The sequence below is a fragment of the Vicugna pacos genome, chromosome 34 (genome assembly GCF_048564905.1).
Source record: "Vicugna pacos chromosome 34, VicPac4, whole genome shotgun sequence".
In the NCBI taxonomy this organism is placed as follows: Eukaryota; Metazoa; Chordata; class Mammalia; order Artiodactyla; family Camelidae; genus Vicugna; species Vicugna pacos.
In genome coordinates this window covers 7,397,934-7,410,104 of record NC_133020.1, presented here as the reverse complement: position 1 = coordinate 7,410,104, position 12,171 = coordinate 7,397,934, and positions in this window count along the sequence as shown.

Here is a 12,171-nt window from a genome sequence, read left to right as displayed (position 1 = left end):
ATTTAAACTGGTATTTTTTTCGTGTTGGTATTACACACTACACATTAAGAATCTGGTTGTTAGAAAAAAAATATTCCTTGACTTCCTCTGGGTTTGATTCTTTATATAACAAATCTAAAAGTCCTTAACCTCCATAGTGGACAAAATGCAAACAGAGGTTTCCCATTTTATAAATTTTTTTGCATCATTAGAACGATTCACTAGCAATTGTGAGAAATCACTGAAAAATGAGAGGCATTATATTGGGCATGCTGTATACATGACTAGCTGATTTACACTTGAGGTTACATTTTACTTTTTAAATTTTGCAGATGAATGCAGATTCTTAAAAATATCTCTGAACTTGGCAAGAATCACACTTTAAATGTAATTATGTAAAACCATAATTTATAGAGTACCTCCATTTAACAATCCACTCCACTCTATCTTAATGTTAAACTAAAATAGGTAATAAGATGTTGGAGAATATTAAAAATAAATACATGTCCCTCCAATACAAATAATTATTTCACTGAATTAAAAAGATCTTTTACTCTTTTTCATTTAATGTGTTCTTAAAGAGTAATATACATGGAAAAAGTGCACATAGTGTCCAGCTCAGTATCTGTAACAATTAAACTTATCTGTGAAATCCTGCACCTAAATCAAGAAATAAAACATCACCAGCACCCCAAAAGGCCTTCCCTTTGTAGCCGTTTCCAAATATTCCCGGAGTAACAACTATTCTCACTTTAGAAGCAGCATAAGTCAGCTTCGTCAATTTATATATATACTTTATATAAGTGGAATCATATATGTATACTATTCTGTGTTTGGCTCACACACTCAGCATTATGCTTGTGGAATTCATATATAGTTGCGTGCTGTTGTAGACCACACATTTTCATTACTGTATAGTTTCCCACTTCAAAAATAAACAACAATTTATTTATACATTCTATATTTGTTGGGCATTTGTGTGGTTTCTTGGTGTGGGCTATTGTAACAGCGCTACTCTGAGCATTCTAGTACATATCTTTCAGGGAACATGTATATGTGTGTATTTGCTGGATGTACACATAGAGGCGGAATTGGAATCACAGGTATTCACTCATATGTTCAACATTAGTATGTACTAAACAGTTTCTTAAGTGGTTATGCCAATTTACATTCTCACCAGCAGAGTATTAGAGCTCTGGTTTTTCTCTATCCCAACACTAAGTATTTTGTTTAAAAAAAAAATCTTACTTTTAATTCAGTGAATAGTCATACTATACTTACTAAAGTTAGCCACTTTAAATAGGTTACTTTTCTAAATATCACAAGTGGTAAAGATCCAGAGAGTAAAATCTTTTATTATATAAAATACCTTTTCAAACTATTATTTCAGAACTATCCAACCCTCCATCACCTAACCAACACAAAGAAAAATGATTTTATTTAGAATAAGAAAAGGAAGATACCATTAGAAATGGTGACATGGCCTTCAAAAACAGAGTTGAACAACCCTTCTCCTAAGAAATATCATGAAGTCTACTGGCCTATGAGTCATCTTAAGACTAAATAAAGAGATAATCTATTTATTGAGAGCCAAAGAAATACAGTGTACCTGTAGCTTTTCCTTATGGCAGAAGACTCAAATGGATTATTTAAGGCTCTGATCTGATTCAAGAGTTATGTTTTATTTAGCCTTCAGTATGATCTTGTCCCCCCTTTTTGAGAAAGATTTGAAAGTCGGGACATTTTACACAAGCACCTACACTTCTGACTTTGCTGGGAAAAAATAAGACTGGGTAACAACAAACTTAGCACACTTAGCAAAAAGAAAAATAGTAACATCCCCCTTTGGTTGAGGCTGGTGCTCTCCGAGTTTTCCAAGGTCTCTATTTTATTTCCAATTATCCCTAACATGAGGTCTGGGCCCAGAGCAGAACTGAGTTCCGACGAAGCAAATTTTGGGATAGTTGAATTCTTATACGAGGCCCATTTCACCCACTGCATTACTTTCCTCATCTGGGGTTAAAATGCTTACAAAACAGACACAATTTTGGAGCATCAATATTTTATAACGATGTTATCAAGGACTTTGAGAATTTTAGAAAATGGCTCCAGATTATGAATGTTTTTATGACAACTGACAATGACTACAGAATCATAAAGATATTACAGCACAGGGGAGGGACTGACTCACAGGTCAGGTAGGACACTGGGACACTGGGTTCTGGGTATCTTTCCTCAGATGGAAGTTCCTCCTCCACTTTTAAGGGTTATGAAATTCTAAATTGCTTGACAGTGGCATCAGAAGTATCTGTCCAAGATCAAAGTCTGGTTCATTAAGAAGGGGAAGGTTATGATTCAAGACAAAGTGCCATCACAGATTAAAACAAGTTATCACCCCAAGCAGAGTAGCCCCTTCACAGAATGTTACACATCCTTTTGATATTTTGTCCATAAGACAAAAGTGAACACAGATCAGAATATTAAAAGGTAATGTATATCCTAAAAATATACCAGATAGTATGACAAATAAGGTTTTAAGCTATTTAGTAAAATGAATGTACTCCTAGTGGATATTTAGTTTACATTATAAGGCATAATAATCCTTGAAACAGCACACTGTTATATTTTTATATAAGCTATTATATTTTTGTTTTGCTGCTGTTTGTTTCCATCGCTTTGCTGAAAAATATGAAAAAGAAAGTTTCTCAAAAGCAATTTCTATAAGTGAATTAGAGGTCAGCAGAACATAACTGTATGGAAAAAGTGTTTGAAGGACACAATGTGATGTTAACTTGAAGTAATGTGATGTTTACTTAAGGAGCTGAGAAACTGCTGCTGGGCTGCTGTGAAGCCATTAGAGGCAAGTTCAATGTCAACCAAGGTGAGAGGTTACGCATAAAGTTCGCCAACAAAAGCCAAGATTTGACCAGCGTGTTTTCATTAAAATCATTACTGAAAGTGAGCAGAGCAGTCATGGCCAGGTCCCCCACTGACTGTGCACTTCACCTGGCCTCACGCAGGTGAAGAGACAACTACTTGCTACAGCATCATCTTCAGAGCACCTTCCTCACTGCCCATTTCTTCTAATTCACTAGCATCCTCATAGATGCTTCTTTTGTTTCTCTGTTGAAAAGAAGTATTGGCATAGGAAAAATTCCATTGACCAATACTATTAAAAAAAAAAAGGTAACTAATTCAAATAGCCAATAACACCACAAAGTGCATCGTTAAATCTAAGAAACCTAGTTAGAAAAACACCTTCTCTCCTTTTTAAATTCCCTGAATTACACTGAATAAACATACTAACTAGCAAGATAAACAGTCCTTCTCTCTATTATTAACAGGCAAGTTTCCACAGAAAAGCAACTTCAACTTGTGCCTCCTGCAAACCCTTTCCCTTCATCAAAGCTTACTTGCAGGCTGCTTTTCACTCCCCAACCATAATGAGGCTGAAATTCAAATAGATGGATAATTTCACTAAGCATTATAAGGAAATTGTGTATGCTGCAGTAAGTCAAAGGGCATACCTCCAAAGCAATTTAACTTACAATAAGATACGCATCTTTCCTTTTATTCCTTGTACCAACCTCCAGATTCAATCAGGAGTTGACTATAAACCATTTGACATAAATATTAGGCATATTCCAAAAAAGAGAAGTAGTTACAACTGTGCGTACAAAACCAAACAGCATCGCATTACTGACATGCATAATATAAAGCTGTTCTTTCTAAAACAGCCTCATCCCATTGAGGACCAGGGCTGAGAAGCTGGCACTCCCAGCTGGGTGAGTGACCCCATCCCCTCTCATTCTCGATGTGTCCTTCCAGAAGTTGTGCACTAACTTTAGGAGTCTCGCCTCTCCCTGAAAGGACAATCCCACCCTCTTTGTGACAAAAAGTTTGATTATTTAAATGCAATCAAATGGCTGGTAAAATATTTGTGTAAAGCTTCATCTTGTAAGGAAATCTAGAACAGTCAGAGACTCATGTTAAATACTGTATGCTGTTTTTCTTTTTTTAATTAAAGAGTCTTTCTGTCCTCCCTTGATCCCCTCCTGCTGCCCCAATCCACTTTGTAATTGTACTTTCTTCTCCTTTGTAATAATCTTTCATTAAGGTGTTTGCTCAGTGGCAAGCCGTTCTTATTGGCTAATGTAGATTTTAAAGTAAGGTAGGAAAAATTTCTTTGTACCTTCTGCACAGAAATTACTTGGGAACCAAAATCATACAATGCATACAACAGGTCTGTTCTAACAACAGACCCTGGACATTAGGAGGATGGCTTTTCCCGACAAAATCATTCACTGATTAGTTCACAGAAGAGAGTGAACGCCAATCTTCTGGGACACTCCAGTACTTTTCCTCCAGCAACAAGGACAATCTGGAAGGGCAGGTTTCATTGCAAATAGCATACGTCAAAACCACCTCCCGTTATGCAAATGTCCTTGCATAAATCGCTTGTGGAATATCATGAAACACGACCAAAAAAAGAAAAAAAAAAGAAAAAGAAAGAAAGAAAAGAAAAGAAATGCATTTTGAATGGATCTGCAAGACTCCATCATGATACAAATCTGGTCAAGAGTTCTCAGAAAAGAAGAATTAGGGTCCAGTGAGCTACATTCACCACTGGTCTCCACTGGAAACTAATGGACTAATTGGAATAAAATATTTCTCAAAGATAGCCACTATCCTTTTTAAATCTAAAAGAGGTTATTCAGCCTTTATTATAATTTAGTCATTCAGCATATAAGAAATGAAGAGTAACCATAAATACATGATGGCAGTATTTGTGATACATATTCAGATACACTGGTAAGTGTAAAGCAGGGTTTTGTTCTCCACCAGATTCCATTCTGAATAATGTAGTGATATCATAGATCTCCTCAAACTCTAAGCACAAAGAGAATCTCTGTGGAAGGGAAGATGAGAGACATTTTCTGATGATGATAAATATAGCTAATTTTTCAAAATGAGAGAATGGTGAATTACATTAAAATTAGATTGATTTTTAATCCTGGGTCAAAAATATATAAAAACCCTGATTTTTGAATGCAAATACAATTCCCATTGAGAAAGTTCTTTTCTTGGATTTATTATATAGGTCAAACTTTCCTGAAGGAGGAATCTCAGAGCAATTTCATGAGGGATGTAAAGGTTTGGAAGACATGAACACAGACCCCATGAGGAAACACCAGTGGCGGACTTCTTCCTCCCCATCCTTCTTCCTCCCCTCACCTCCATCTCTCATAGCATGAGAGACACAACATGTACTCAGTCATTCAGCAAATAGTTACTGAGCACCCACGGACTCCATGTCAACAAAACTACAAACAGCGCAGAGCAGCTAACTAACATCAGGCTTCCCCATCGCTGCAAAATGCCTCTCGGCCTCTTCTATTTTCCTCACTCTCTTCGGACCGTGATCTCTGAGTACTAAGAAAAAGAAAACTCAGAAAACATTTAAAAACTGTCTCGATGTGTGTCTAATAGAGGCACTGAAATTAAAATAATGTACATTTTCAATACTTGTACTTGAGCCCCTTCCTTTCCTTCCATCAAGCATTTAAACCAACTGAAGTCTCTCTCATCTTAAAGACATAAAATCAAAAAAAACCCAAAAACCCTTCCGTAGACATCACTTTACCTCCAAAGAGAGAAAAGTCAGGGACTTTCTTTTTTCGGCATTCCCTCACTTTTCACTCTCTTCTCTACTCACACCTCGTTGGCTTCTCACCACCGCTCTCCCAGGGCTGCCGGCGCGAGGCCTCCAGCGGCGCCCACAGCGCTGCATCTGAGGGGCGCTTTTAGACCGCACGGCGCCTGACGTCTCCGCAGGATTTCAACCAACACGGCCACTTCCCTCCTCACGCCCGCTCTCTTCTCTGGGTTTTCAGGACACTCTCTACCCTTCTCTCTAAACCCGCTTTCCTGCACAGCCCAACCCTGGAAGGTAAGAGTTCCTCAGAGCTACATTCCAGGTCCTCTTTTGAGCCACGATACGATCCTGTCCGCTCCCGTAGGTTAAACCCCCACCTGCGAGCCAATGCCTTCAAAAATCTGGCTCTCCTTCCTAGACCCTTACAATATGCTCATAACTCACTTACTCAAACAGTAAACAATTATGCCCTGGAAAGTCTACATGACTGAACAGGTCTTTAATCTGAGCTTCCCTGCTTCTCCACAACATCCATTCAGCCCACAAGCATCTTTCGTCTGGACTGATGAAACAGGCTACAGTAACACTGTTTTATAGTGCAAATCTACCCTGTCATTGTCCAGATGAAATACGTTCCTTGGCTTCCTTCTGTCAAAATCCAACACCTGTGTACAGAATCCTTCCTCATCTAGCTGGACATAGCCCTCTACCTTATAATTCAGCACCTCTCTGCCCCTATGCTCTCTGGAGTCACTGCCCATGATGGCTTGACTCATCCCAGCACCCACCTTCATACAAACTGCTCCTTCAGTGGAATTCTTTCCTTTCCTCCCACCCTTCACTTAATTACACCCTGCTTCAGGTCTAATCTTGGCTTCTCAGGGATGCCTTCCCTGAAGCTCAACAAACTAGTGTTATGGTTCTGTGCTTGTATTAACTATCATATGACTGGTGTATATTACAAATGGATTTAACAGACGATTGCACATGATAAATAAATATCATATTTTTAAATGAAGACCAAATATAATAAATTAAGGTGGGTACTGAGGTTAGCTCATTACCTTACTAATGCCATCGAGTCTCTGCCAGGACAGTTCTAAATTTCTGTATCCCTAGATTCACTTATAAGCAACTTGAAAGCAGAGATTAAGAAAGTTCCTAAGCTTCCCCTCCATACTTTTGCCATCATTCTTGCTGCCACAGGGTAGGAATAAAATTGGAGACCCTCCTTTATCCTACAGCCTTGGCAAGGCATTAAACTCTTAAGTCTCCTCTCCAATGAGACAAGAAACCAGTACTCCCTTTGGATGAGGATGAAACATCCTGGACTCTAACTTGGGAAGCTTGAGCCCCAAACCAAACACATAGAAAAGTGAGCGCATTACAGTAACACCATCTATAGTTTGGTCTAAGTTTTATATCAGCTGCTCCCTGCAGCCCTCAGGTTAGCCCATAGCCCCCACGGCAGATCCACTCTGGTAGATACGTAGCATAATCTCCTGTGATTTGGTAAAAAATGCTTTCCCACGGATAATTTTTACCCTACAAATCATTTTTTTTTTCCCTTCTGTAAGCATCCAGCCAGCCTTGGCTACTTTCTCTGGAGGGTTTCTTGGGGTTTTTTGTCCCTCAGCTATAACAAACTTCCTTTCTCTTTTTAGCAGCGTATGCTGCTGCTGTTGAGTTTTTTTTTATTTTTATTAACATACAGAGCAATATTTTAAGTTAATTCTCAGATGAATGGATTTTTCAATGAGATTATTAAATGCATTCTGTTAGATATCTGATAAGGATGTCCTGAGCAAAACTTCTGTGCCAACCACTGTGCTAAATATTAACAGTACACTGTGAAGAAACAGGCATCGACCTTTACTCCTCTCTCAGGAAGCTGACAACGTCGTGGGGGAGAAAGGCAGTAAATAAGTAAACATAACGATATAAAATTCTATAATTGTAAGCATATGAAGAAAAACAAACATGATGAAAAGCCAGAAAAAAAAAGGGCAGGATACGAATTTAGATAGGAAAGCAAGGAAGAAACTTGACATTTTGGCAGAGTCCTGAAGGATAAGAAAAAGCCGGGGGGGGGGGGGGCAGTTCTACTGAGCGGGAACAGTGCATGCAAAGGTCCTAATTTAGGGATAGCTTTTGCCATGTTCGCCAAACTGAACGGTAGTGTGATCTGGACTTCATAAATAAGAGAGTAATGGCTCAAACTGAAGTCCCAGGAGAGAACAGAAGCCATATCCTGCAAAGACTATTGGCCATGGCAAAGAATTTGGATTTAATTCCACTTATAATGAGAAGCCATTGGAGGGCGTTAAATAGGAGAATAACATGGTATGATTTATATCTTACAACCTGATTTGTATTTTAAAGGGATCACTCGGGCTGTGTGAGAAACAGATTTGTGGGAGAGGGACAAGAGGGTACGTAGAGTGATCAACTGGAACACCACTGCTAAGTCCAGAAGAAAAAGGGTAAAGTAGGAAGGTGGCAATGGAGAAAAGAACAGATGAGGAAAGCGTCAAGACAGAATCTGCAAATAGGAAAACTGGGATTTGCTAATAGATTTAAACATAATTACAAACCTTTACCAGAATATCTGACTACCACGAATCTATACAAACATTCAGTCGTGACTTAACTTCCATTGTGATTCCATAATCAGGTGGATGGATGATACTAATTTAAAGCGAAGAATAATTTAGAGAGAATCTTGAAAATATATCCATAATGAAGGTCCCTTTGAAGGAATGTTAAACACCTTTGCAGTGGAATGAGCCCTTCATAGTCATTAGCAACATATTAAGGGCTTTAGTCTATGTCTGTTAAAAGGTTCAGTACAACAGGAATATCACTTTTCCCATGGCTAATGTACCTTTTACTAATTTTTTAAAAGAGATGCTGTGGACTGTGTTAGCTACACATCTCACTGGCCCAGCATGCTATCCCATTCCTCAACCATTTTTCTTTGGGGGTGTTCCTCTTTCATACTTGTGGCTTGGGTGTGTGCACTCGGCCCATCCCTGGCCCTGTACCTGACCTATGCGGCCAGACAAAAAAAAAAAAAAAAAAAAAACTGTGCAGGAATGGGGATGTACCCAAATCAGGCTTTCTCTGGGTTTTTCTGAATTGCACATAGCGGGTGGTGCTCCCTCCCTAATTGAGAGCTGGAGCTGTCAGTACGGAGGACCCCCGAGTTCGGCCTCAGCCGCAGTAGTAAATCAGAGCAGAATCAATTAGAAGATAGTAGAAAAGGAGGGGAGGAAAAGAAAGTTTCTAAAATCAAGCCAGTTTAAGTCAATCTGAGCTGAGTGTATTTTACTACAACTGAGAGTCCTAACCCATAGAGAGGGAAATACATTTAATAAAAAGAACCCAAAAGATACGGGGTAAAAGCTTTTAAAGGTGAAAGCTGAACACAACCAGGGAGAAGGAAAGGCAGATCTGAAACAACGTATTCGGAAGAAGTGGTGTGAAAACACATGCAGCTGATACATCCAGATGCTTCGATAAACGGTTATACGAGAGAACTACTGACGAAAACGGAGTCTAGGGTGAATAATGTGTGTGGCCAGTGTGTCTTCGGAAAGTGTGTTCAGCTCCAGTGAGTAAGATACACACTGGGAGAGCAGGCGAAAGAGTAAGGACAGCCTGCTCATCTGAACGGGACGGGGGCAGAGGGAAAAACTCCCGTTCTGTGCGCCTCTCACGGAAGTCTGAAGCAGCTCCAACCTGCTGGACTTCGGAATTCACAATCTGTGACGTCTTCATGGGTGGGTGTTTCATTTCAATGGCCGAAGCTGGTCTGCTGGAAGAGACGTGTATTTTCCTAGACTGAGGACCGCGGAAACGGGGGAGACAGAGAAGAGGAAAAGAAACAAGCCATGGCAGCACACGGCCCAGGTCCTCCCGGGGAACAGAAAGGAGGCAGAGAATGCAGTTGCCTCAGGAGTTCACGACACTGGCCGGTGTGGCTCCTCCCCACCTCTGCGGCCCTTTCCTGCAGACGTTCCTCCTCTCCCTCCGCCCCTGCATGGGCAAAGCCACTCAACACCTGGCTTCAACGAGCACCTATACCTCAAAGACAACCAAGTGCGTACGTGCATACACACATGCTCAGCTCTCATTCCTACCCTAAGTGGCAGCTCCATATTTTTACCGAGAGCTCTCTCTTTAGGCGGTTCAAGCCACTAACATCAAACATATCCACAAGTGATTTCTTAGAGTCCATTCCTCCATTCCTGAAACCTATACCTTCTTCTCGTCCCCAAAGCATCCCATTCATCTAAGTATCCAAACTAGAAAAAAATCTCTGAACTGCCCTCAAAAATTCATCCTTCAAGATTCAGCTCCAGTGGTATTTCCTCTGAAACTTTTATCAGCCTCCTCAGAGTTACTAACGTTTCTGAGCACAGCTGTAGTTTTTTAAAATGTCTACATTCTAGCATTGATAAAACTGTATGGCATGGTTTTCTGCATGTGACATTCTTTGACATTAGACTACAAGTTTCTAGATGGCCAGAGATTTATCTTATGCATTTTTCAAAATCCAGAATCTAGTGCTGTATCTATCATATAAATAAAAGCTCAGCTATTGTTCATTGAATTCATTTATTTAAACCACTTGATTCCATTTCACAGAGCAATCATTTTCTACCGAAATGCATTACTAAACTAACATCTTAAACATGCAGCATTAACTTAACATATATTTATAGTCTGACTGTAAGAACATGCAGAGGATGAAAACGGACAACAGAAGTGAATATCAGGTGGATGATTTTAGATCTGCAGCTGCCATTATTTACACTTTCAGAATTATGAACTATGTGAGTAATGGCATACAGTATAAATGCATGTGACTGCCGTGTGCAGGATATGTGAGAAAGAGACGGAGACAGAGTGGTATACATCTGTGTTATTAAAACTGTGTCTATGTTTAAAACAAGTATTTTCAGACTTCACAGGATCACTGGGTACAAATCCGCTACCTCCACATTTGGTCTACACTGAACTAGATTCTCAGCGTGTTTTCCCTTTACTTTTTTCCCCCCTCTCATGTCAGAGGCTAATTCAGACTCACTGAACTCCTAAAGGACTCAGGGAGCATGACCACAGCTTTGTTATCATCTTGTTAATAATTTAAGAGAGATTGTTTGCTCTACCATTCTGTCAAGTTCCCATTCCTGGCTCTCTCCAATACCCAGTACCAAGTAAAAATTTACTTAGTTCAATTCAGTTACATTCAACAAACATGTATTGATCACACATGCACCAAAGCATTCTGCTATGGACTGGGATACAGAAATGATATATTCAGACCACACTCATTCTCAAGTAGCTTTCAATTAAGCGGACGAAAAAGTTCAGAACAAAAATGTTTAAACTCTCTAATCTTATCATGCCTACCTAGTGTGCAATCTAATAAGTAAACTCTTCAGTCACAGAGCAGAGTTTTCCAATAGGATGATCGATTTTTTTAAAGGCTTAATGCCTTTTACAAAAACAAAAACAATGATTTTCTTACTAACATGTTAGAGAAATAATTATACATATGATGTTTTTTTCTTAATTGTATTTTTCATGCCCTGTTCTGGAAGGCAGTACCAGAATAAACGTCCATCAGTGCTCAAACGAAGAGGAAAACAAGAAAAGCCAAGAAGGGCTCTTAAAGTTAAGTTACTCCAGAGGAAACTGCATCAAGAATAGCTGTATACTTGGGCTGGAATTTTAAGAAGCAGTCCGAGGAAAATTTATACAGAAATACCTTTCCCTTTTCATTGCTATATATTGTGAAATGATCACCACAATAAAGTACTTTCAAATATATAGTACATCACTGGTAACTATATTCATAGTTTAAGAAATTACATAAGAGGTTATATAAGAAATTTTTCTTTAAGAGAGCATTTTAAATGCCCTCACACATAAAAACTTAATCTAAGTATTTTGATCCTAGTTTTAAAATCAAACAAAGCCTACAAATAATATAATCACAGCTGAATGATGATGGAAAAAGTTACAGAATTCATACACTAAGTTTTAAATCCTGACATTAAAAAAAATAGAATCAGACACTTTAAAGGTGAGGTGCGGAAGAAAGGAAAGGCTAGGCTGCTGCATTACACAGGCACCCAGTACCGACTGCACTTGCCTGGAATACAGGGCAATGACTAAAGACTGCCCACAGTGTAAGTAGGTCCACTGCATCAGGAGACCAGGATCCCTGCAGGTGAAAAATAAAAGCAACCTAGCCTGGGGTTCCTGGAAGACAAGATGATACACTATGTGATTCTACAGATGTGAACATTTCTCTAGTATTTCCAATACCACCATAAAATAAAAAGCCAGAAAACACTGGTTGGCATACTGGCTTCCTGCTCTGCTTTGAGAAGAAGGAAAATCAAATGCAGAAATGCGGAAAGCTACTGATGAGATTCTGGGTCTTGCTACTGTGAGCAAGTAGATCACTCAGGACATGACACTCCCTGGAGAAACAGACACACGCACAGCTTTAAAAAGTCATG